Source organism: Rhinoraja longicauda, chromosome 19 (assembly GCF_053455715.1).
Source record: "Rhinoraja longicauda isolate Sanriku21f chromosome 19, sRhiLon1.1, whole genome shotgun sequence".
Classification (NCBI taxonomy): domain Eukaryota; kingdom Metazoa; phylum Chordata; class Chondrichthyes; order Rajiformes; family Arhynchobatidae; genus Rhinoraja; species Rhinoraja longicauda.
This window is the reverse complement of record NC_135971.1, coordinates 8,744,246-8,770,679: the sequence shown is the minus strand read 5'-3', so window position 1 is coordinate 8,770,679 and position 26,434 is coordinate 8,744,246. Positions and strand designations below refer to the sequence as shown.

The following is a 26,434-nucleotide window of genomic DNA, read 5'->3' as shown; positions in this document are numbered from 1 at the left end:
TATATGATATTTTTATAATGGAAAGGATAACTTTTGCTTTAAGATTGCAACAGGGAATATTTTTGAAAAGGTGGGAAAAATGGATGTTGTACATTATGCCCGTACGGCCATCATTTGTTTAAAGCGGATCTTTGTATCCTACTTCCGTGTCCTATCTCATTTTCCTTGATTTCATACCGCTCCAGAAGTAGTGATGAAATATTATAGAGGTATACCCCAAATGTTGGTTTTAGTTGTTTTTGTTTTTGTTTGTGTATGTAGTTAAGTTTTGGAAATGATCAAATGTCCAGTAAGTCATTACCCATCCTTGTAGTGCTTCCAATACCTGTGGTATGATTTATTTTGGGATATGCAGTATTTGTTAACTACGGAGGGTTTAAGGTGAATGAGAATGTGTATCATTGTGGAATGTATGGAACTGGAAAATCAAAATAAAAATAGAATTATAAAAAAAAGAAAGACTGGGTCGGCTGGGCTTGTATTCGCTGGAATTTAGAAGAATGAGAGGGGATCTTGTAGAAACATATAAAATTCTTAGAGGATTGGACAGGGTAGATGCAGGAAAAATGTTCCCGATGTTGGAGGAGTCCAGAACCAGGGGTCAAAGTTTGAGAATAAGGGGTCGGCCATTTAGTACTGAGATGAGGAAAAACCTTTTCACCCAGAGTTGTGAATCTGTGGAATTCTCTGCCACAGAAGACAATGGAGTTCAGTTCACTAGATGTTTTCAAGAGAGTTAGATTTAGCTCTTAGGGCTAAGGGAATTAAGGGATATGGGGAAAAATCCAGAGTACTGATTTTGGATGATCAGCCATGATCATATTGAATGGTGGTGCTGGCTCGAAGGGCCGAATGACCTACTCCTGCACCTATTTTCTATGTTTCTATAATCGAGCAATTATTTCTTCATTGTCGCAAAGTTTCAAGAGTTTTATTGTCATGTGTCTAGCGATGGAATAAATACTTGCAGCAGGCCAACAGATATGTTGATATATTACCCTGTAAAAAAACCCACAAGAAACCATGATGTACTTACTTCTGTGTTTATCTTCTTCTTACCATCCGCCAAGAAGCAAATGGCCCTTCCTGATGGAGCAATGACTCACTTGTGACGTCTCCTAATTCAATGAGCTGCCAATAGACAATAGACAATAGGTCCCGGAGGAGTACATTCGGCCCTTCGAGCCAGCACCGCCATTCAATGTGATCATGGCTGATCATTCTCAATCAGTACCCCGTTCCTGCCTTCTCCCCATACCGCCTGACTCCGCTATCCTCAAGAGCTCTCTCTAGCTCTCTCTTGAATGCATTCAGAGAATTGGCCTCCTCTGCCTTCTGAGGCAGAGAATTCCACAGATTCACAACTCTCTAACCGAAAAAGTTTTTCCTCGTCTCAGTTCTAAATGGCCTACCCCTTATTTTCAAACTGTGCCCCCTGGTTCTGGACTCCCCCAACATTGGGAACATGTTTCCTGCCTCTAACGTGTCCAACCCCTTAATAATCTTATACGTTTCGATAAGATCTCCTCTCATCCTTCTAAATTCCAGTGTATACAAGCCTAGTCGCTCCAGTCTTTCAACATATGACAGTCCCGCCATTCCGGGAATTAACCTAGTAAACCTACGCTGCACGCCCTCAATAACAAGAATATCCTTCCTCAAATTTGCTGTTTTGCTGCCTTTGCCTCTCACACTGTGGTCCGCTCTCTACGTCGACACCAATCACAGATTGTGGGACCGCTTTGCGTTCTCTCCCGTCCGCTGCTCGCAGGAGACCCTGAGTCTCCGGCCGCCGCCACTGTGATTCCCCATCCCTCTCTCAGGCTGAATTCTGCATTTAGTTTCCCGCACTTTCTCAGCCAACAGCCCGAGGAACATCTGGACAGTTTATTGAACTGGACACATTACTTCCTCTGGACTTTAACACTGACGTTGTGGCGACTCCCAAGGGTTGGGTCATGTCACTATCGAACCCCTCGGCAGGGGAATGGACCAGTCCGGGGGCGGCCCTTAGCTACAGGGATAAAGGGCAGGGTGAAATGGAACTTTTTGTTTTATGAAAAGGATATAATAGAGAAATGGAGGATATTTAAAGGTGAAATTTTGAGAGTACAGAGTCTTTCTGTCCCTGTTCGGTGGAAAGGAAAGAATAATAATTTGAAAGAGCCGTGGTTTTCCAGGGAAACTGGACACTTGGTTCGGAAAAAGAGGGAGATATACAATAAATATAAGCGGCAGGGAGTAAATGATGTTCTTGAGGAATATAAAGAATGTAAAAGGAATCTTAAGAAGGAAATTAGAAAAGCGAAAAAAAGATATGAGGCTGCTTTGGCAAGTAATGTAAAAGTAAACCCCAAGGGGTTCTACAGATATGTCAATAGCAAAAGGATAGTGAGGGATAAAATTGGTCCATTAGAGAGTCAGAGTGGACAGCTATGTGCTGAGCCGGAAGAAATGGGGGAGATATTAAACAATTTATTTTCTTCGGTATTCACCGAGGAGAAGGATATTGAATTATGTGAGGTAAGCGAAACAAGTAGAGTAGTGATGGAAATTATGAGGATTAAAGAAGAGGAGGTACGGACACTTTTGAAAAATATAAAAGTGGATAAGTCTCCAGGTCCTGATAGGATATCCCCTAGGACATTGAGGGAAGTTAGTGCAGAAATAGCAGGGGCTATGACGGAAATATTTGAAACGTCATTAGAAACGGGGATGGTGCCGGAAGATTGGCGCATTGCGCATGTTGTGCCTTTATTTAAAAAAGGTTCTAAAAATAAACCTAGCAATTATAGACCTGTTAGTTTGACGTCTGTGGTGGGAAAATTAATGGAAAAGATACTTAGGGACAATATATATAATTATTTGGATAAACAAAGGCCTGATTAGAAACAGTCAACATGGATTTGTGCCTGGAAGGTCATGTTTGACTAAACTTCTTGAATTTTTTGGTTATATGGTTATATGGTTTAGAAACATAGAAACATAGAAAATAGGTGCAGGAGTAGGCCATTCGGCCCTTCGAGCCTGCACCGCCATTCAATATGATCATGGCTGATCATTCAGCTCAGTATCCTGTACCTGCCTTCTCTACATACCCCCTGATCCCTTTAGCCACAAGGGCCACATCTAACTCCCTTTTAAATATAGCCAATGAACTGGCCCCAACTACCTTCTGTGACAGAGAATTCCACAGATTCACCACTCTGTGTGAAAAAAAACTTTCTCATCTCGGTCCTAAAAGACTTCCCCCTTATCCTTAAACTGTGACCCCTTGTTCTGGACTTCCCCAACATCGGGAACGATCTTCCTGCATCGTTTAGGCGCGATCGTTCTCTTCCAGACCCGACTGGACAAGAGAACAAGACCTAATACAATATAATACAACACAATCTATCTTTATTGTCATTGTACAGGGGTACAACGAGATTGGGAATGCGCCTCCCATAAGATGCAATAAATTAATTAGCTAATCAGTAATAAATTTAACAACCCAATGAAACCAATTAGAACAGTTTAAAAACAGAATAAAGTTCAAATAGATCTTTGCCGGTTCGCTGTGCGATGTGACCATCCGGCTCAGCAGGACCGGTTTATAGCAGCTATGGCCCTGGGGATGAAGCTGTTCCTGAGTCTGGAGGTGCGGGCGTAGAAGGCCTTGTATCGTCTGTCCGATGGTCGAAGTTCGAACAGGCTGTTGCAGGGGTGTGAGGAGTCTTTGTGGATGCTGGTGGCTTTTATGAGGCATCGTGTGTTGTAGATGCCCTCCAAGGCTGGTAGCTGTGTTCCGATAGTCCCTGCCGAAACACTTGGCTCCTCGCCTTCATTTCGGGCTTATCGGCCCTCCAGGTTCGCCCCTATGCTTTCCAGCGCCGTGACGCCCACCGGGCGCCGCTCCAGAGGCCGTATCGGGGCCCGTACCGGGTGCTGGAGCACGGGCAGACAACCTTTGTGCTGGACATGGGGGGGTCGTGTCGACTGACCGCGTAAAGCCGGCACAGCGTCGGCCGCGAGGTCGCCCCCCTTCGCGGCTCCCTCCACCTGTTCCTCCGCCGGCCGGCATTCGTACGCGGTCCGGTCGGGTTCTGCGCCCGCCGGTGCATTTTGTGCCTCCTGTTCTGGGGGGGGGGGGGGGTGGGGCTCCCAAGGCTCGGGCCCCCAAGGGTCGGGCCATCACTATCGAACACCTCGGTACGAGAATGGACCAGTCCGGGGGCGGCCCTTAGCGACAGGGATAAAGGGCAGGGGGTTTAGGCGCGAACGTTCCCTTGCAGACCCGACTGGACAAGAGAACAACAGCTAATAAAGTCCCTCCCGAAACACCTGGCTCCTCGCCTTCATTTCGGGCTTATCGACGCGCCACAACTTCAAATATTTTCTGTACCTTCCCATTGCCAGCGTTCATCTTTATTCTTCTCACTCCATGAAATTTCTCGCTCCGTCCGTCCATCCTATTTACACCTCGAAGGTATCGCAAAATGCTGGAGTAACTCAGCAGGTCAGGCAGCATCTCAGGAGAGAAGGAATGGGTGACGTTTCGGGTCGAGACCCCACTTCAGACTGAAGAAGGGTCTCGACCCGAAAGGTCACCCATTCCCTCTCTCCTGAGATGCTGCCTGACCTGCTGAGTTACTCCAGCATTTTGTGATACCTTCGATTTGTACCAGCATCTGCAGTTATTTTCCTATTTACACCTGGTCAGTCGGACCTATACCGCCCTCTCCCGGATAAAATCAGCGCAGCACAGACGGGCATTAGAATCAGGGGGAGCCCGGAGCTCAGGACCCGCCGCCCGCGGCCGCTGCTGAACCCGTGGGAAGGGCGATTGTTTCAATCTTTATATTTTCACAAAAGTAATTTCTGTTCCGTTGCCGGATGCGGTGAACGCGTTAAAATGAACGGATCGACAGCTCTGATTTCTGTAGCAGTTTATTTCTCTCTTCCCACCTTTACATTCCCCCTGGTTTTATTTCCGCGCTCACTGGGGGTTTTAACGACGTGGAATTTGGGGATTAAATGGGAGCCGTTCAGCGCCGACCTGTTGCCCACTGGGTTTCTGCCCCACAGCCCCTGAGCCCTGCTCCTGACGCCGGTCCCGGGACCCGACCCTTTTACACACCCGGAGCGGAACCGGACCAGATTCTCAGGCACTGGTATTGTGCCCAAGTCGAGAAGAAAGGATAAAGTTTCTCCGTGAATTCATTCCCAGTGAAGGTGTGGAGATGGGACTTGGTGTCCGCGTCGTAAAATGAAACTGTCCCGCAATAGTAACTGAGATAAACTCCCACCCTCCCGGGGATGGGACGGACAGGGAGACGGGATGGAGGGGAGGTGCCTACGTTAACATCGTTACCATCTCGCCTGATGCTCCAGACTCCAGTCTTTGGGGTCAGGACGCCCGCACCCTTCCTGTCTACAGACTCTGCGGCGACTCCCAGACTCCAGCCCTGATTTGCCCCAATCACCACCTCCCAGTAATATCTCCCCGATGTGAATCCTTCCGATCCCAGGACGCACATATTTTGCATAAACCTCTTCCCGGTGTCAGGGAGACTTCGCCTGCCACCGACAAATTGCATGCTCTTGCGATCATCAGACACGTGGAGATACACATGCGCTGTTTCCACATCCAGGGTGACAGAGACTGGGGAGAGAAGCAGAGAATCAGAGAGTTCCCGGGGGTCGGGGGGGAGACTCGGCCTCGAGCACAAACGGTCGGCCAACTGAAAGATTGCGCGGGGTTTTAACGTTGAGTGGAGAAGAAACCCCTCTTCCGACGTGGAGCGAAGGTTTACTAGGTTAATTCCCGGAATGGCGGGACTGTCCTATGTTGAAAGACTGGAGCGGCTAGGCTTGTATACACTGGAATTTAGAAGGATGAGAGGGGATCTTATCGAAACGTATAAGATTATTAAGGGGTTGGACACGTTAGAGGCAGGAAACATGTTCCCAATGTTGGGGGAGTCCAGAACCAGGGGCCACAGTTTAAGAATAAGGTGTAGGCCATTTAGAACGGAGATGAGGAAAAACTTTTTCAGTCATAGAGTTGTAAATCTGTGGAATTCTCTGCCTCAGAAGGCAGTGGAGGCCAATTCAAGAGAGAGCTAGATAGAGCTCTTAAGGATAGCGGAGTCAGGGGTTATGGGGAGAAGGCAGGAACAGGGTACTGATTGAGAATGATCTGCCATGATCACATTGAATGATGGTGCTGGCTCGAAGGGCCGAAAGGCCTACTCCTGCACCTATTGCCTATTGTCTATTGAATCGAATGCCCTCGTCTACACCTGATGGGTTTGTGTTTGGTGTAGATGTGGTAATCTACGTCGAGCCGACCATTTAACATTTCGTAAAAACAGGTCAAACAGTGGGCTTTACGTCTGTCTTGGAGAGTGTTCCCCCCCAATGAATTTAGAAGTTCGGTAACACTCGCTTCTCTCTCATAGGTATTAGTAACAAAACGAGCTGCCTGTACCTTTGGACACGTTCGATGGAAGAAATGTTTTTATTTGTGTATGGGTCCCATGCTATTCACGTTGTTCCCTTTATCACGCATCTGTTCACTAGTGCTGCTCGATTGTAATCGTGTATTGTCTTTCTGCCGACTAGTTGGCACACAACATAAGATTTTCATTGTACCTCGGTGAGCCCGGTGATGGGGGACAATGAGCCGTGTTCAGATGAAGAGGAAGGAACTGAGTGGGATAGAAAGACGAGGAGGAGGAGTTTCGGGATTGCGGGAAGGAGAATCGGGGATGGGAATGATGGACTGCTTTGACTACAAATTGGCATCAAGAACTCCAACATCAAACCAGCATTCAGATAGAGCGGATGTGGAATGGATGTTTACCTAGCAGGACAGTCTGGGATTAGAGCCGAAAACTTCGGAATAAAAGGACAAAACTTTTCTAATGTCTTCAGTCACAGGGTGGCGAATCTGTGGAATTCATGGAAGCAAAAAGCTGTGGAGGCCACATCGATGGATATTTTTAAGGCAGAGAACGACAAAGTCTTGATTAGTAACGTGGTCCTGATAAGGCGTGGAAAAAGGACCTTCGGCTCAACTTGCCCATAGCATCCGCCATGTCCCAGCTACACCAGTCCTCCTGCCTGCGTTTGGCCCATATCCTTCCAAACCTGTCCTATCCATCTACCTGTCTAACTTTCTTGAACGTTAGGATAGTCCCTGCCCCAACTACCTCCTCTGGCAACCCGTTCCATACACCCACCACTCTTTGTTAGGACTCAATAGACAATAGGTGCAGGAGTAGGCCATTTGGCCCTTCAAGCCAGCACCGCCATTCAATGGGATCATGGCTGATCATTCTCAATCAGTACCCCGTTCCTGCCTTCTCCCCATAACCCCTGACTCCGCTATTCTTAAGAGCTCTATCTAGCTCTCTCTTGAATGCATTCAGAGAATTGGCCTCCACTGCTTGCTGGGGCAGAGAATTCCACAGGTTCACAATTCTATGACTGAAAAAGTTTTTCCTCATCTCCGTTTCTAAAGGGCCTACCCCTTATTCTTAAACTGTGGCCCCTGGTTCTGGACTCCCCCAACATTGGGGACATGTTTCCTGCCTCTAATGTGTCCAACCCCTTAACAATCTTATACGTTTCGATAAGATCCCCACTCATCCTTCTAAATTCCAGTGTATACAAGCCTAGTCGCTCCAGTCTTTCAACATATGACAGTCCCGCCATTCCGGGATTTAACCTAGTAAACCTACGCTGCACGCCCTCAATAGCAAGAATATCCTTCCTCAAATATGGAGACCAAAACTGCACACAGTACTCCAGGTGCGGTCTCACTAGGACCCTGTACAACTGCAGAAGGACCTTTTGCTCCTATATTCAACTCCCCTTGTTATGAAGGCCAACATTCCATTGGCTTTCTTCACTGCCTGCTGTACCTGCATGCTTCCTTTCAGTGACTGATGCACTAGGACACCCAGATATCGTTGTACATCCCCTTTTCCTAACTCAGATTCCTATTAAGTCCTTACTCCCTCATCTATACCCGATGTCCTCTGGTCGCCGATTCACTCACTTTGTTTGTTGTTAAACAGGTTTCAAAAATGCAGTCAACGCTGCCGCAATCTCTTCGCTTGCCTCGCCCAATATCCTGGAATATGTTGCAACAGACATGGCGAAATACCACTTGGGCATCTTACAACTCAGCGGTATGAATATTAATCTCAATAACTTCAAGTAAACCTTGCGTGGGAAGGAACTGCAGATGCTGGTTTAAACCGAAGATAGACAGAAAATATTGGATTAGATCAGCGGGACAGGCGGCCTCTCTGGATAGAAGAAATGGGTGAGGATTCGGGTCGAGACCCTTCTTCAGACTGAAGTCAGGGGAGAGGGAGATACAGATATAAGGTGTGTAAGGTGTGAAAACGAGACAATGGGGTTGGAGATCAAGGAATATGTGGAATCAAAGCAAACAGAGACAAAATGCAATCGGAGACAGTCAGACTGGTTGGAGAACTGGGAAGGGGTAGGGATGGAGAGAGAGGGAATGCAAGGGTTACTTGAATTTAGCGAAGTCAATATTCATACCGCTGGGGTATGAAATAGGAAGTGCTGTTTCTCCAAACCCTCACTCTGACAGTGGAGGAGGCCCAGGACAGAAAGGTCAGAGTAGGAATGGGAGGGGGAGCTAAAGTGTTTAGCAACTGGGAGATCAAGTAGGCAGAGGCGGACTGAAGAAAGGTCTCGACCCGAAACGTCAGACATTCCTTCTGTCCAGTGATGCTGCCTGTCCCGCTGAGTTACTCCAGCATTGTGTGTATATCTTCGGTTTAAAGCAGCATCTGTAGTTCCTTCCTCCACATCAGTTCAGATATTGAACCTTTATTACCACCGTACTCTATCCGTACTCTATTGCCTCGTCAGTCTAGGATAATCTCTCTCAATGCAGTTGCGACATTTTCTATCATCAGTGGCACAGTTCGACCACATCTTTAACATCCCTCCCTGTCACATCGGAAACACCTGGATCCTGATTCGTTGAGCTATCTGTCCTTCGCCTCTTATCAACCACATCTTTGCAATGTCTTCAACATCAGATATCCATTTTGTAATCGCGACCATACATTCACCCGCTTCACTGCATTGAAATCAGTAGCTTTTAGCACATCAACCCCATTGTGTTCATGAAAGTGGCCTTGCGTGTCCGTACTTTCAAATGCATTTGATCCACTCTCCACATTGTCCTCAATCTCCCCATTGCTGACCTACAAGGATCCATGGCGAGTGGGGCTGAAGACAATTCGAAAGTGTGTTATACATACGTTGAATCAAGACGGTATCAATGGAGAGAGGGTTACACCTGTTGGACAAAGGAAGTAATTCGTGTCTGAAGAGCCTCACCAGTCCGGTATTAATGGTATCACAAAATGCTGGAGTAACTCAGCGGGTCAGGCAGCTTCCCCACCCACCCACCTTCTCCCTCTTTGCTTCCCCCCCCACTCTTCCCTGATCCCCACTATCCCCCTTTCCCCCACCCCCCCTCTCTCTTCCCGCCACCACCAACCCCCTCCCCAGTCCCACACTCCCACCCACCCACACTCTCTGCTCCTCCCACCCTCCCCCTCCCCCCAACTCTCCCCTCTTCCCTGACCCCCACAGTTCCCCTTCCCCCCACCCCCACTCTCTCTTCCCCCAACCACCCCCGCTGTCCCCCTCCCCAGTCCCACTCTCCCCCTACTCTCTCCTCACTCACTCTCCACCCCTTTCCCCACCACACCTTTCCCCCACTCTCTCCTCCCCCCATTCTCTCCTCCACCCCCCCTCCTACCCCCACCCGCCACCCACGTCCCCTCCCCTCCGTGGAGCCGTTGGCGGTGAAAGGCACTTACCGAACGTGCAGGGAGGAGGAGGGAGCCCCGGACTACTCGAGTCAGGCGGCGGAGGTGGGACTACTCGGTGCGGACGGCCGCGGGTCTGGGAGAGTGGGGAGTGGAGAGAAGTGAGAGGAGAGAGGAGAGAGGCGCGGCGGGGGATGCGCACAAGATGGCAGAGAATGAGGAGGCCGCCATCTTTCTGAGGTCGCGACGGGGCCGTCGGTGGCAGCGACCGCTGAAGGAGGAGGAGAAGAAGCTGCCCGGTCCCGCTGGGTCCGGGCGGGAGGGGGGGACTCCAGGACGCCGTGCCCGTGGATTGAGGGGACGGAAGGGAAGGATGAGGACCATCAGTCCGACCATCTCCCTCCTGCTCGGGAGTGTCCCCCGGATGAGTTAGAGTGAGGAGAGGCCGTGCCGTCAGACGCACAGCACTTTGAAAAATGTGTTTAGAAATGAGAGTTTGAAAGTTAAAAATGTCAGTAACTTAAAAGATATTCGACCAATGACAATTAAGCTCTCGCGGGCCACATAAAATGACGTGGCGGGCCGCATTCGGCCCGCGGGCCTTGTGTTTGACACATGTGCTGTAAGCAAACACAATACAGAAATATATTATGTTAATCTTCAACATTCATTTGACAGGAAGAGTCACACAGCCTTCAGTCCCATGTCACAACCCAGTTTGCTAAACTGCACCAGATTATCACTGAGAAAGAAAAGTACTTCCTCAAAGATATCCGAGAAGATGAGGAGCGGATTCTAAATCTAATGGAGAAAAATCTTCGGGAGATTCAAGAGAATTTAAATTCTAATCAGGAGGAACTCCTACGTTTACAGGAACGGATGGAACAAAAAGACTGCGTGAAATTTCTAATTTCGAAGGTGCCCTTCACCGCCATTCAATGTGATCATGGCTGATCATTCTCTATCAGTACCCCGTTCCTGCCCTCTCCACATACCCCCTGACTTCGCTATCCTTAAGAGCTCTATCTAGCTCTCTCTTGAATGCATTCAGAGAATTGGCCTCCACTGTCTTCTGAGGCTGAGAATTCCACAGATTCACAACTCTCTGACTGAAAATGTTTTTCCTCATCTCTGTTCTACATGGCCTACACCTTATTCTTAAACTGTGGCCCCTTGTTCTGGAATCCCCCAACATTGGGAACATGTTTCCTGCCTCTAACGTGTCCAACCCCTTAATAACCTTATACGTTTTGATAAGATCTCCTTTCATCCTTCTAAATTCCAATGTATACAATCCGAGTCGCTCGAGTCTTTCAACATATGACGGTCCCACCATTGCGGGAATTAATCTTGTAAACCTACACTGCACGTCCTCAATAGCAAGAATATCATTCTTCAAATTTGGAGACCAAAACTGCACACAGTACTCCAGTTGTGGTCTCACTAGAGCCCTGTACAACTGCAGAAGGGCCTCTTTTCTCCTATACTCAACTCCTCTTGTTATGAAGGCCAACATTCCATTGGCTTTCTTCACTGCCTGCTCTTCCTGCATGCTTCCTTTCAGTGACTGATGCACTAGGACACCCAGATCTCGTTGTACGTCCCCTTTTCCTAACTTGACACCATTCAGATAATACTCTGCCTTCCTATTCTTACCACCAAAGTGGATAACCTCACACTTATCCACATTAAACTGCATTTGCCATGCATCCGCCCACTCACACAACCTGTCCAAGTCACCCTGCAACCTCATAGCATCTTCCTCACAGTTCACACTGCCACCCATCTCCCGGTGACTCAGCACTTCAACTCCCCCTCCCATTCCCAATCTGCCCTTTCTGTCCTGGGCCTCCTCCATTGTCAGAGTGAAGGAACAGCAAATTGGAGGAAGAGCACCTCATATTTAGCGTGGGTAGTTTACACCCCAACGGTATGAACATTGACTTCTCTAACTTCAAATAGCCCTTGCTTTCCCTCCCTATCCCCTCCTCCTCCCCAGTTCTCCCACCAGTCTTTCTGTCTCCGACTACATTCCATCTCTGTCCCACCCACTCCCCTGCCAACAGTCTGAAGAAGGGTGAAGAAGGGTCTCGACTCGAAACGTCACCCATTCCTTCTCTCCAGAGATGCTGCCTGGCCCGCTGAGTTACTCCAGCATTTTGGGTCGACCAGTGAATTTATTCATTCGACTAGTCCACAGGCATACAGCACATACTCTCACCAACACACACCTTACATGTGGGGACACACCATGACTTACACAACCATCCATGAACACACTCACCAACGCAGGATACATGCACCCACTGATATTTAATACGGCCATTACATTAACTCAGTCTGACGCACACACGTACCCAGCCGCAACTTCGCCATCCTCGTCTCCCATTTCGCTCTCCCCGTCCGCGACAACCAAAACATTTCACTTCCACTTCCCGGAAGAAAATTAGCGGAAATGCATTTCTCTTTTCCATCTCGCGCAATTGTGGAAAATCCCCCGCGGGAAACTTTCATTGTCCGCCCGTCTGTGCCCGAGGCCGAGCGGCCTCTCCCCCGGTCCCGGGGCCGCGCTGCCCGAGTCTCCCCCCGACCCCGGGGACTCTCTAATTCTCTGCTTCTCCCCCCAGTCTCCGTCACCCTGGATGTGGAAACAGCGCATCCGCTGCTCGAGGTGTCTGAGGATCGGAAGAGGGTGGAACAGACCGAGTCTCGGAGGAGTCTCTCTGACACAGAGAAGAGGTTCATAAACTGGCTGTGTGTGCTGGGATCGGAGGGATTCACATCGGGGAGACATTACTGGGAGGTGGATGTGGCGGGGAGTACGTACTGGAGTCTGGGAGTCGCCACAGAGTGTGTGGAGAGGAAGAGACAGGCCGAACTGACCCCGGAGACTGGAGTCTGGAGCATCGAGCGGGATAGCATTGAGCTTAATGCAGTCACCTCCCCTCCATCCCGTCTCCCCGCCGGTCCCATCCCCTGGAGGGTGGGAGTTTATCTCAGTTACGAGTCCGGGACAGTTTCCTTTTACGACGCGGGCACCAAGTCCCATCTCCACACCTTCACTGGGAATAAATTCACGGAGAAACTTTATCCTTTCTTTGGGCCTTGGCAAGAAACCCAGTGGCTGAGAATCTGCTCCGGTTCCTCTCCGGGTGTGTGAAAGGGTCGGGTCCCGGGACCGGCGTCAGGAGCGGGGCTCAGGGGCTGTGGGGCAGAAACCCGGTGGACAACAGGTCGGCGCTGAACGGCTTCCATTTAATTCCCAAATTCCGCGTCGTAAACCCCCAGTGAGCGCGGAAATAAAACCAGGGGGAATGTAAATGTGGGAAGAGAGAAATAAACAGCCAATGCGTTTAGAAGTGTTGATCCGCCTCTTTTCTAAACGTGTTATCGGATCCCGTCAACTGAACTTTTATAAAAATCTAAGGATTGATACACTCGGCCTCCCCACTCATACTTGACCCATGGGATCCCGATCTCATCAGGATCATAAATGGTCGGAAATCTTCATCGGGACACGGAAAAGTTGGACATTGAACAAATTTGACATTGCAGTCGAACTTATTAGAAGTGGAGAGAATCATAGGTGATAGAAGCAGGATTAAGCCATTCGGCCCTTCAAGTCTACTCCGCCATTCTAACATGGCTGATCTATCTCTCCCTCCGAACTCCATTCTCCTGCCTTCTCCCCATAACCCCTGACACCCGTACGAATCAAGAATCTGTCTAGCTCTGCCTTAAAAATATCCATTGACTTGGCCTCCACAGCACTCTGTGGCAAAGAAATCCACAGATCCACTACCCTTTGACTCAAGATATTCCTCCTCAATTGCCGAAAGGAACATCCGTTAAATCTGGGGCTGTGACCTCGGGTCCGAGATTCCCACGAGTGGGAACATCCTCTCCACATCCACTCTATCCAAGCCTTTTTCACTTATCGGTAAGTTTCATATCACCGGGCAGGTCACGGGTGCAACCGACGGGAATGTGAATAACACGAATGGGGTTTTATGTGGGCAGGAAGAACGTGGCAATGGTGAGCCTGGGAACAATTTAAGAAGGAGATGGTAACTGCACAATTACCAATAGCGATACGATACGATAAATCTGTATTTATCCCCGGAGGGAAATTGGTCTGCCAATTGGTCACGACAAACAACAAGGTACACGGAAAACATGAAATTAAAATTTAAATGTTGAAAGGGGAAAAGGGGACGTACAACGAGATCTGGGTGCCTCAGTGCATCAGTCACTGAAAGTAAGCATGCAGGTACAGCAGGCAGTGAAGAAAGCCAATGGAATGTTGGACTTCATGGCAAGAGGAGTTGACACGTTGGAGGCAGGAAACATGTTCCCAATGTTGCGGGAGTCCAGAACCAGGCGCCATAGTTTAAGAATAAGGGGTAGGCCATTGACAACGGAGATGAGGAAAAACGTTTTCACTCAGAGAGTTGTAAATCTGTGCCTCGCTTCCCCTCCCCTTCCCTGATCTCCCATTTTCTCCCTGTCTCCATCTATATCCTTCCTTTGTCCCGCCCCCTGACATCAGTCTGAAGAACGGTCTCTCCTGAGATGCTGCCTGACCTGCTGAGTTACTCCAGCATTTTGTGAATAAATACCTTCGATTTGTACCAGCATTCGCAGTTATTTTCTTACACATTGAATGGTGGTGCTGGCTCGAAGGTCTGAATGGCCTCCTCCTGCGTCTATTATCTATTGTCTATTGCAGTCAATTACCATTCATTATACGACGTGGCAGGGTGCAGAGTGGATAACGCGATGCTGCAGGAATTCAGCCGCTCCCAAAAGCAAATAGACTTCGAACCGTGCAACCTCATAGCATCTTCCTCACAGTTCACACTACCACCCAGCTTTGTATCATCTGCAAATTTGCTAATGGTACTTTTAATCCCTTCATCCAAGTCATTAATGTATATTGTAAATAGCTGCGGTCCGAGCACCGAGCCTTGCGGTACCCCACTAGTTACTGCCTGCCATTCTGAATAGGGCACATTTATCCCCACTCTTTGCTTTCTTTCTGTCAACCAATTTTCTATCCATGTCAGTACCCTACCTCCAATACCTTGTGCTCTAATTTTGCCCACTAATCTCCTATGTGGAACCTTGTCGAATGCTTTCTGAAAGTCAAGGTACAGGGTGATGGGAGCATGAGCAGAGGGGTATAAAATGAGGGTAGGAACAATAGGTAAGAAGGTGAAAAGTAAAAGTGGCAGGCAGACAAATCCAGGGCAAAAATCAAAAAGGACCACTATGCAACATAATTATATAAGGGGCAAGAGTGTTATAAATACAAGCCTGAAGGATTTGTGTCTCAATGCAAGGAGTATACGTAATATGGTGGATGAATTAAATGTGGAGATAGTTATTAATGATTATGATATAGTTGGGATTACGGAGACATGGCTCCAGGGTGACCAAGGCTGAGAGCTCAACATCCAGGGATATTCAATATTCAGGCGGGATAGACAGAAAGGAAAAGGAGGTGGTGTAGCGTTGCTGGTTAGAGAGGAGATTAACGCAGTGGAAAGGAAGTACATTAGCTCGGAGGATGTGGAATCGATATGGGTAGAACTGCGAAACACTAAGGGGCAGAAAATGATATTGGGAGTTGTGTACAGGCCACCTAACAGCAGTAGTGAGGTTGGGGATGGCATCAAACAGGAAATTAGAAATGCGTGCACTAAAGGTGCAGCAGTTATAATGGGTGACTTCAATCTACATATAGATTGGGTGAACCAAATTGGCAGGGGTGCTGAGGAAGAGGATTTCTTGGAATGTTTGCGAGATGGTTTTCTAAACCAACATGTCGAGGAACCAACGAGAGAGCAGGCCATTCTAGACTGGGTATTAAGTAATGAGGAAGGGTTAGTTAGCAGTCTTTTTGTGCGAGGCCACTTGGGCAAGAGTGACCATAATATGGTGGAGTTCTTCATCGAAACATATAAACATGGAAAATAGGTGCAGGAGTAGGCCATTCGGCCCTTCGAGCCTGCACCGCCATTCAATATGATCATGGCTGATCATCCAACTCAGTACCCCGTACGTGCATTCTCTCCATACCCCCTGATCCCTTTAGCCACAAGGGCCACATCTAACTCCCTCTAAATATAGCCAATGAACTGGCCTCAACTACCTTCTGTGGCAGAGAATTTCACAGATTCACCACTCTCTGTGTGAAAAAAAACGTTCTCATCTCGGTCCTAAAAGAATTCCCCCTTATCCTTAAACTGTGACCCCTTGTTCTGGACTTCCCCAACATCGGGAACAATCTTCCTGCATCTAGCCTGTCCAACCCCTTAAGAATTTGTTAACTGTAAATGTTAATGTTTATGCTGAAGGAATTACACGAGAAATTCCGAGCTTCACAAGCGGAATTTGAGGCGCTATTCCTTCAGTTTGCAATCAAGCAACCCACAAGCCCAGGGCAGAAAAGTCAGCGTAGGAATGCAAAGGAGAGTTGAACTGGTTAGCAACCGGTAGATCTGTCGGGGCTTGGCAGTGGTACTCGCGGAAACGGTGGCTCAATCTACCCTCTCGCCTCGCCGGTGTAATGGAGGCTTCGCCGGGAACACGGGGTGCAATGGGTGAGGGTCACAGGTGGTGCACGAAAACCCCCCTCTCTCTCTCTCACTGTCAGGGGTCCCTTGATGGGTGTAAGACAGACAGAAAGCAAAGAGTGGGGATAAATGGGTCCCTTTCAGAATGGCAGGCAGTGACTAGTGGGGTACCGCAAGGCTCGGTGCTGGGACCGCAACTATTTGCAATATACATTAATGAATTGGATGAAGGGATTAAAAGTACCATTAGCAAATTTGCAGATGATATAAAGCTGGGTGGTAGTGTGAACTGTGAGGAAGATGCTATGCGGTTGCACGGTGACTTGGACAGGTTGTGTGAGTGGGCGAATGCATGGCAGATGCAGTTTAATGTGAATAAGTGTGAGGTTATCCACTTTGGTGGTAAGAATAGGAAGGCAGAGTATTATCTGAATGGTGTCAAGTTAGGAACACGGGACGTACAACGAGATCTGGGTGTCCTAGTGCGTCAGTCACTGAAAGGAAGCAAGCAGGTACAGCAGGCAGTGAAGAAAGCCAATGGAATGTTGGCCTTCATAACAAGAGGAGTTGAGTATAGGAGCAAAGAGGTCCTTCTGCAGTTGTACAGGGCCCTAGTGAGACCGCACCTGGAGTACTGTGTGTAGTTTTGGTCTCCAAATTTGACGAAGGATATTCTTGCTATTGAGGGCGTACAGTAGGTTTACGAGGTTAATTCCCGGAATGGCGGGACTATCATATGTTGAAAGACTGGAGCGACTAGGCTTGTATGCATTGGAATTTAGAAGGATGAGAGGAGATCTTATCGAAACGTATAAGATTATTAAGGGGCTGAACACGTTAGAGGCAGGAAACATGTTCCCAATGTTGGGGGAGTCCAGAACAAGGGGCCACAGTTTAAGAATAAGGGGTAGGCCATTTAGAACTGAAATGAGGAAAAACTTTTTCAGTCAGAGAGTTGTGAATCTGTGGAATTCTCTGCCTCAGAAGGCAGTGGATGCCAATTCTCGGAATGCATTCAAGAGAGAGCTAGATAGAGCTCTTAAGGATAGCGGAGTCAGGGGTTATGGGGAGAAGGCAGGAACGGGGTACTGATTGAGAATGATCAGCCATGATCACATTGAATGGCGGTGCTGGCTCGAAGGGCCGAATGGCCTCCTCCTGCACCTATTGTCTATTGTCTATTGTCTATTATGTTGCTGGACTTGCCGAGGCAGCTTGAGTTATGAAGTGAGCATGTGTGTGCAGGGTGGTTATTTGGCCCGAGTGTAGGTGTGTTGTATTAGGAATCTGGTGGCAACGCGATGAGAAATGGGAGAGATGATTTGCCTCCCCGATGCTCCTGTGGAAGTTGGAGGCGTGCTTTATAACACTGTTTTCTATCTGCACAGCAGGGTTCCCTTCTCCCCCAATCAACCTCCCAGCCTGAACTTAACTCTTTCTCTTCTCGTTTCAGGACCAAGCGGATGAGCAGATCAGGTACGTGGCGCTGTTCGCCGAGACTCTCGCGGTTCACACACCGCCTGCGGCATTTTAATTGCGATCGCACACTGAACGTAACATGCACCATCTGTCTTTTGCCAGCGAGGACCCTGGGCAACTATTGTTGGCGATCGATCGACTACCTCTGGGGATATTTCGAGGACCTTTACAGTACGCTGCCTGGAAGGAAATGGCCGAGAGCATCTCACCTTGTGAGAGACCTACTATGTATTCTCCCTTACCTGTGTCCACGCAATCAACGCACAGGCCCTTTGGCCCACCACGTCTATACTGTCCGTAGTACCTATTAAACATAGTTCAAAGAGTGTAAGAAAATAACTGCAGATGCTGGTACAAATCGAAGGTATTTATTCACAAAATGCTGGAGTAACAGCAGGTCAGGCAGCATCTCAGGAGAGAAGGAATGAATGGGTGACGTTTCGGGTCGAGACCCTTCTTCAGACTGATGTCAGGGCGCGGGACAAAGGAAGGATATAGGTGGAGACAGGAAGACAGAGGGAGAACTGGGAAGGGGGAGGGGAAGAGAGGGACAGAGGAACTATCTAAAGTTGGAGAAGTCAATGTTCATACCTCTGGGCTGCAAGCTGCCCAAGTGAAATATGAGGCCCTCCAATTTCCGGTGGGCCTCACTATGGCACTGGAGGAGGCCCATGACGGAAAGGTCCGACTGGGAGTCGGAGGGAGAGTTGAAGTGCTCAGCCACAGGGAGATCAGGTTGGTTAAGGTGGACTGAGCGAAGGTGTTGAGCGAAGCGATCGCCGAGCCTGCATTTGGTTTCGCTGATGTAAATAAGTTGACATCTGGAGCAGTGGATACAATAGATGAGGTTGGAGGAGGTGCAGGTGAACCTCTGTCTCACCTGGAAAGACTGTTTGGGTCCTTGGATGGAGTTGAGGGAGGAGGTAAAGGGACAGGTGTTGCATCTCCTGCGGTTGCAGGGGAAAGTGCCCAGGGATGGGGTGGTTTGAGGAGGAAGGGACGAGTGGACCAGGGAGTTACGGAGGGAAAGGTCTCTGCGGAACGCAGATAGGGGAGGGGATGGGAAGATATGGCCAGTGGTGGGGTCCCGTTGTAGGTGACGGAAATGTTGGTAGATGATTTGTTGGATACACTGGCTGATGGGGTGGAAGGTGAGAACGAAAACATAGTTCAAAGATCTCCATTGAAGTAGAAGAGACTTCTACTTCTCCGGCTGATGAGTGGACGTTACAGTTGCCTGATAACAGCTGGGAAGAAACTGTCCCTGAAATGTTTACTAATTTTGTGCCTCAGAATCACCATCCCCTCAGTTAACAATGATCCATTCCACATTTCCTTGATCTGCGTCCCCTTTGATCTCTCGTTTTCATACCTTACCCTCCCGTATCTTTATGCCTCCCTCTCCTCTGGCTCTCAGTAGAAAGAAGGGTCTCGACCGGAAACATCACCTATTTCTTCCGAACAGGTGACGTTTTGGGTCGAGACCCTTCTTCGGACTCGAGACCCGCCTCCAGAGATGCTGTCTGGCCCGCCGAGTTACTCCAGCGTTTTGTGTCTATCTTCTAACCAGCATCTGCAGTTCCTTCCTGCACAAGTAACTCCATTCTGATGGGTTATACCTAACCTCAGTCTGAAGAAGGGCCCCGACCCCAAACGTCACCTATCCATTTTCTCCACAGATGCTGCCTGACCCGTTGAGTTACTCCAGCACTATGTGAAACGTCACCTGTCGATGTTCTCCACAGATGCTGCCTGACCCGCTGAGTTACTCCAGCACTCTGTGAAACGTCACCTATCCATGTTCTCCACAGATGATGCCTAACCCGCTCAGTTACTCCAGCATTTTGTGCCTATCTTAAGACGGATTTAGTATTGGTTATTGAAAAGACCCCACACATAAGAATGGGTGTTTGTTTTTTAATCATCCATTATTTTAGAACAGCGTGTACTTTCAAATCGCGCTCATCGCACTTTCAAATACATTGTTACGTGCTCTTTAAATCAGTTTTATGTACATATAGGATGTTACAGCTGGTTAAAATGTAACAGTTACGAAGCAAGTGCAGACGAAGCAAGTTGTGTTGAGAGACAGTCAGTGATCTGTGTTCTTGGGTTGGATAGCGAAGAAGAAAATTGTTACCATTGAATTGTCCGGCGGTGATAACTAAAAGTCTTGTTTTTTAAAAATCAGTATTAACGATTTGCTGCCAACAGTTGGGGCGTAATAAACTAAAACTGCAGGTAATATCAACAATTCACTGGAAGGAGGAGGTTTTTAGGAAGCAGGGGGTGGATTCCATGTGACAATAGGTGCAGGAGTAGGCCATTCGGCCCCACGAGCCAGCACCGCTATTCAATGTGATCATGGCTGATCATTCTCAATCAGTACCCCGTTCCTGCCTTCTCCATTTGACCAGTGACCCAGTGGTGTGCATCGGGGTCCGGTGCTGGGCCCGTTACTGTTTGTCGTTTATGTCAATGGTTTGGGTGAGATCTGTGGAATTCTCTGCCTCAGAAGGCAGTGGAGGCCAATTCTCTGAAAGCATTCAAGAGAGAGCTAGATAGAGAGTTGTGAATCTGTGGAATTCTCTGCCTCAGAAGGCAGTGGAGGCCAATTCTCTGAATGCATTCAAGAGAGAGCTAGATAGAGCTCTTAAGGATAGCGGAGTCAGGGGGTATGGGGAGAAGGCAGGAACGGGGTACTGATTGAGAATGATCAGCCATGATCACATTGAATGGCAGTGCTGACTCGAGGGGCCGAATGGCCTATTCCTGCACCTATTGTCTATTGTCTATTGAGAAGATGCACAGCAAGACTTGGTCCTTGGTTCTTGGTCCTCCAAAATATTCCAAATGGAATTTAAACTGGAGGTGGCGGGGTATGGACTTAAGCAAGAAGGGCTTCTTGGAGAATAAGAGCTGCCTTAAATTTAGTTGCGTCTGGTGGAGTAACTAGAGTAGGGTGAAGACTTTTCCATGCTTTAATTGTGCGAGGGATGACACACATCTGTCTTGATAGCTGGTATCTCAAATTGAATCGCATGCCCTCGTCTACACCTGATAGATTTGGGTTTGGTGTAGATGTGGCAATCTATGTCGAGCTGACCATTTAACATTTTGTAAAAACAGGTCAAACGGTGGGCTTTACGTCTGACTCGCAAGCTTGCAGATGATACGAAAGTGGGTGGTTTTGCAGACAGTGAAGATGGTTGAGAAATATTGCTGCGGGATCTTGATCAAATGGCCAGCTGGGCTCAGGAATGGTTGATGGAATTTAGACAATAGACAATAGACAATAGACAATAGGTGCAGGAGTAGGCCATTCAGCCCTTCGAGCCAGCACCGCCATTCAATGCGATCATGGCTGATCACTCTCAATCAGTACCCCGTTCCTGCCTTCTCCCCATACCCCCTCACTCTGCTATCCTTAAGAGCTCTATCCAGCTCTCTCTTGAAAGCATCCAACGAACTGGCCTCCACTGCCTTCTGAGGCAGAGAATTCCACACTTTCACCACCCTCTGACTGAAAAAGTTCTTCCTCATCTCCGTTCTAAATGGCCTACCCCTTATTCTTAAACTGCGGCCCCTTGTTCTGGACGCCCCCAACATTGGGAACATGTTATCTGCCTCTAATGTGTCCAATTCCCTAATTATCTTATATGTTTCAATAAGATCCCCCCTCATCCTTCTAAATTCCAGTGTATACAAGTCCAATCGCTCCAGCCTTTCAACATACGACAGTCCCGCCGTTCCGGGAATCAACCTAGTGAACCTACGCTGCACGCCCTCCATAGCAAGAATATCCTTCCTCAAATTTGGAGACCAAAACTGCACACAGTACTCCAGGTGCGGTCTCACCAGGGCCCGGTACAACTGTAGAAGGACCTCTTTGCACCTATACTCAACTCCTCTTGTTACGAAGGCCAACATTCCATTGGCTTTCTTCACTGCCTGCTGTACCTGCATGCTTCCTTTCATTGACTGATGCACTAGGACACCCAGATCTCGTTGCAGAAAAATGTGAGGTGTTGCATTTTCAGAAGATTAACATGGGCAGGACCTATACAGTGAATAGTAGGGCTTTGGGTAGTGTGGTAGAACAGACGGATCTAGGAGCGCAGGTGCATAGGTCACTGAAGGTAGATCGGGTGGTCAAAAAGGATATTGGCACATTGTCTTTCGTCAGTCAGAGTATTGGGTATAAAAGTTGGAACGTCATGTTGCAGTTGTAAAAGGCCTTGGTAAGGCCGCATTTAGAGTATTGTGTTCAGCTCTGGGCACCGTGGTATTGAAAAGTACTCCAGGTGCGGTCTCACCTGGGCCCGGTACAACTGTAGAAGGACCTCTTTGCTCCTATACTCAACTCCTCTTGTTACGAAGGCCAATATTTATTCCCTGTTGTGGTTTTTTTTCTCTCTCTCTCTCTCTCTCCCACATTCGGCATCGGTCCCGGCTTCCGTGAAGTTGAACCCGAAGACGGCGCACTCTTGGCTAATAGTCTCGGACGACCTGACCAGCGTGTGCTACGCCAACAAGCAACAGCAACTGCCCGACACACCAGAGAGGTTCAAACCCACTCTCTGTTTTCTGGGCTCGGAACGATTCGTGTCGGGGAGGCACTACTAGGAGATAGGGGTGGGGGAGAGCACGGAGTGGGACGTCGGGGTGGTGAAGGAGTCCGTCAACAGGAAAGGGGATATCACCGCCGTCCCGCAGGCCGGCTACTGGATCGTCTGGCTCAGGAACGGCAACGATTACAAAGCTGGCTCTCTGCCCCGCACCCGCCTCCGCCCGGGCGCCAAGCCCAGGAAGATCGGGGTGTACCTGGACTACGAGGGCGGCCAGGTGTCGTTCTACAACGCGGACAACATGTCCCACCTCCACACCTTCACCGACCTTTTCACCGAGAAACTCTACCCTTTCTTCAGCCCCTGCTTGAGTGGCCACGGGGAGAGCTCCGAGCCGCTGAAGATTTGCCAGTCCAAACTGTATTGGCGTTGAGCACCCAGGTCTTGCCTCTGTAGTAGCCTGCCTTTCAAGTTTTCCACACCTTCATTAACTTACAGGCAGGCATGGGCAATGGGGGGGGGGGGGGGGGGGGGGGGGAGAGATAAACCAAAATGGACTCGCCTGTTACGTTATGTGACCACTTCCTTTTGTATCGACATCAAAGAATTGCAAATGCAATGTGTTAATGTCAATGTCAAATTGTTAATGTCAGTGCCTGTATCTTGGTCGAACCATTTAATTTTTCACCCCTTGCCCGTGCCCTCTATATTAATCTGCTACCCAAATTTAAGAGTCCAGAAGAGGGTATACATTTGGGACTTCAAATCTAATTGGACTGTGGCCCAATTGTTCGTCTCATTCGTATCATGTCCCGGCTTTGACGATACCTCCTGACTTCTGCGCATGCATAGATCTTGAGCTCAAATCTAAATTGACCCTAAAATAGGTTCATAGGAGCTGAATTAGGCCATTCGGCCCATCAAGTCTACCCCGCCATCCAATCATGGCTGATCTATCTTTCCCTCTCAACCCCGTTCTCCTGCTTGCTCCTCATGGCCTCTGACACCTTTAGTAATTAGGTATCTATCAATCTATGCCTTAGAAAGAAAAGATTCATTGACTTGGCCACCACAGGCGCCTGTGGCAATGAATTCCACAGATTCGCCGCCCTCTGGCTGAAGAAATTCCTCCTCGTCTCCTTCCCAATGGTACGTCCTTTTATTCTGAGGCCATGGCGTCTGGTCCTGGACTCTCCCGCTGGTGGAAACGCCCTCTCCGCATCCACTCTATCCGGGAATCACAAACGATGCTTGTACTTAGTCTGCAGGAAGTACAGCAAGGAGATGCCACGAAGTTCAATAACAATCATCACCTCCCAGCCCCCAGTGTGTTTACTTCGAATCTCTATTAAAAACGGCATGAAAACACCTTCATCACGGGTTGATCTTTCATATGTTGTCTCTTCAATTCTGTTTAAGAATAAGGGGTTTAAGAATAAGCCACAGTTTAAGAATAAAGGGTAGGCCATTTAGAACGGAGATGAGGAAGAACCTTTTCGGCCAGAGAGTTGTGAATCTGTGGAATTATCTGCCTCAGAAGGCAGTGGAGGCCAATTCCCTGGATGCTTTCAAGAGAGAATTAGATAGAGCTCTTACAGATAGTGGAGTCAGGGGGCATGGGGAGAAGGGAGGAATGGGGTACTGATTATGGATGATCAGCCATGATCACAGTGAATGGCACTGCTGGCGCGAAGGGCCGGATGGACTAGTCCTGCACATATTGTCTATTGTCTATTGGTTGGTCCTTCTCTTTAACCAATAATACAACAACAACAAAAAACCACCAACAACGCAGCACATCCCGTGCTGGGAATGTTTTAACGGTGGGCAAGGAAGGGGATAAACCAGAAGGGAGGAATGATGGACGAGCAGCAATCTATAGATGCCGGAAGCCTTAATATATAAAAAATATATATACTGGTGGGCAGGTACGACAACATCTGTGGCGAAACACAGAGAGAGAGAGAGAGAGAGAGAGGGGGGGAGAGAGAGAGAGAGAGAGAGAGAGAGAGAGAGAGAGAGAGAGAGAGAGAGAGAGAGAGAAAGAAAGAAAGAAAGAAAGAGAGAGAGAGAACGTTCCAACTAAACGACCCTCGTCAAATCTGGGAGACATTGGGAAATTACCATGTCCTAGGTCGTAGAGTCACAGAAAAGTGTAGAGTGAGGCCCAGCGCAAATTGGAGGAACAACACCTCATATTTCGCTTGGGCAGCTTACACCCCAGCGGTATGAACATTGACTGCTCTAACTACAGATAGCAGCATCTCAGGAGAGAAGGAATGGGTAACCCAAACCACCCCATCCCCGGACACTTTCCCCTGCAACCGCAGGAGATGCAACACCTGTCCCTTTACCTCCCCCGTCAACTCCATCCAAGGACCCAAACAGTCTTTCCAGGTGAGACAGAGGTTCACCTGCACCTCCTCCAACCTCATCTATTGTATACGCTGCTCTAGATGTCAACTTCTTTACATCGGCGAAAACAAACGCTGGCTCGGCGATCGTTTCGCTCAACACCTTCGCTCAGTCTGCCTTAACCAACATGATCTCCCGGTGGCTGAGCACTTCAACTCCCCTCCCTCTCCCAGTCTGACCTTTCTGTCATAGGCTTCCTCCAGTGCCATAGTGAGGCCCACCGGAAATTGGAGGAACAGCACCTCATATTTCGCTTGGGCAGCTTGCAGCCCAGCGGTATGAACATTGACTTCTCCAACTTTAGATAGTTCCTCTGTTTCTCTCTTCCCCTCCCCTTCCCAGTTCTCCCTCTATCTTCCTGTCTCCACCTATATCCTTCCTTTGTCCCGCCCCCCTGACATCAGTCTGAAGAAGGGTCTCGGCCCGAAACGTCACCCAATTCCTTCTCTCCAGAGATGCTGCCTTGACCCGCTGAGTTACTCCAGCATTTTGTGTCTACCTTCGATTTAAACCAACATCTGCAGTTTTTTCCTACACATTCTGCTGCAGCTGGAGAACGCATTGGCGAGTTCTCGCTTGACGTGTTAGGTTTAGTTTTTGATCAATCTGATTTCGGTAAGGCGCCCTTAAATGGAAAGCATTTAAGAGGAATAATTTGGGCCAAGTTGGATAGACCGGGCACTATTTCTTGGAGCGCAGAAATAGTGGAGAGATAATATAGAGGCATATAAAATCACGAGGGGCATCGAAAGGGTGAATGAACAGTCTTTATCCCATTGTTGGGCAATCTAGAACTAGTGGGGTTACCAGGTTTAAGGTGAGATGGGGAGATTTAAAGGGAATCCTAGGGTCAACGTTTTCGCACATATATGGTATATGGAACGAGCTGTCAAGGGAGGTAGTTGAAACTACATCGAAAACGGGTGGCGCGCAGCGCAGAACAGAACTGCTCAGCAGGTCAGGCAGCATCTCTGGAGAGAAGGAATGGGCGGCGTTTCGGGTCGAGACCCTTCGTTCCCCACGGCCATTTCGAATGACGTAGAAGGATCAATCATATTGAACGATCGTAAACAACAGTCTTGGAGTTTTGTGCCCTTCAATGCTCCGTGCAGATTTCCTAAGTATGTAAAGATTTGAGGCAGGGCCGTTTTTACAGCATTATGGACCCCCGGGCAAAGCAGTGTACTGGGCCCCCTACCGTTACTCTGCCCCACCCCCCTTTCCCTACCAGCCCCCCACTATCGTGCCGGCAAAACGCACTTACCGAAAAGCACTTAGCGATGGACTTAGGGTGCTACATTGTTGCGAAAAGCACCTTCAGATCGCTGTGAGAAGCACTTAGTGACCGAAAATGTTGCGAAAAAAGCACTTATTGAACCGACATTTTTAAAGTAGTATTTATTTATTGCAAGTCACTTAACATACACAGATCAGCATGGGGCCCCTATGCTCGTGGGCCCCCGGGCAAGTGCCCATCAGGCCCATGCGTTAAGATGGCCCTGATTTGAGGTTCTTCTTCAGAAGAAGGGCCTCGACCCGAAACGTCGCTCATTCATGCTCTCCTGAGATGCTGCCTGACCTG

The 26,434-nt window shown here is 48.6% G+C and overlaps 2 pseudogenes; one reads left to right on the top strand and one right to left on the bottom strand.

The window, feature by feature from the left end:
• Positions 1–4,949: 4,949 nt before the first annotated feature.
• Positions 4,950–26,434, bottom strand: part of LOC144603080 (zinc-binding protein A33-like) — a 70,771-nt pseudogene continuing 49,286 nt past the window's right edge.
• On the top strand, positions 12,064–22,870 carry LOC144602524 (zinc-binding protein A33-like; annotated as a pseudogene).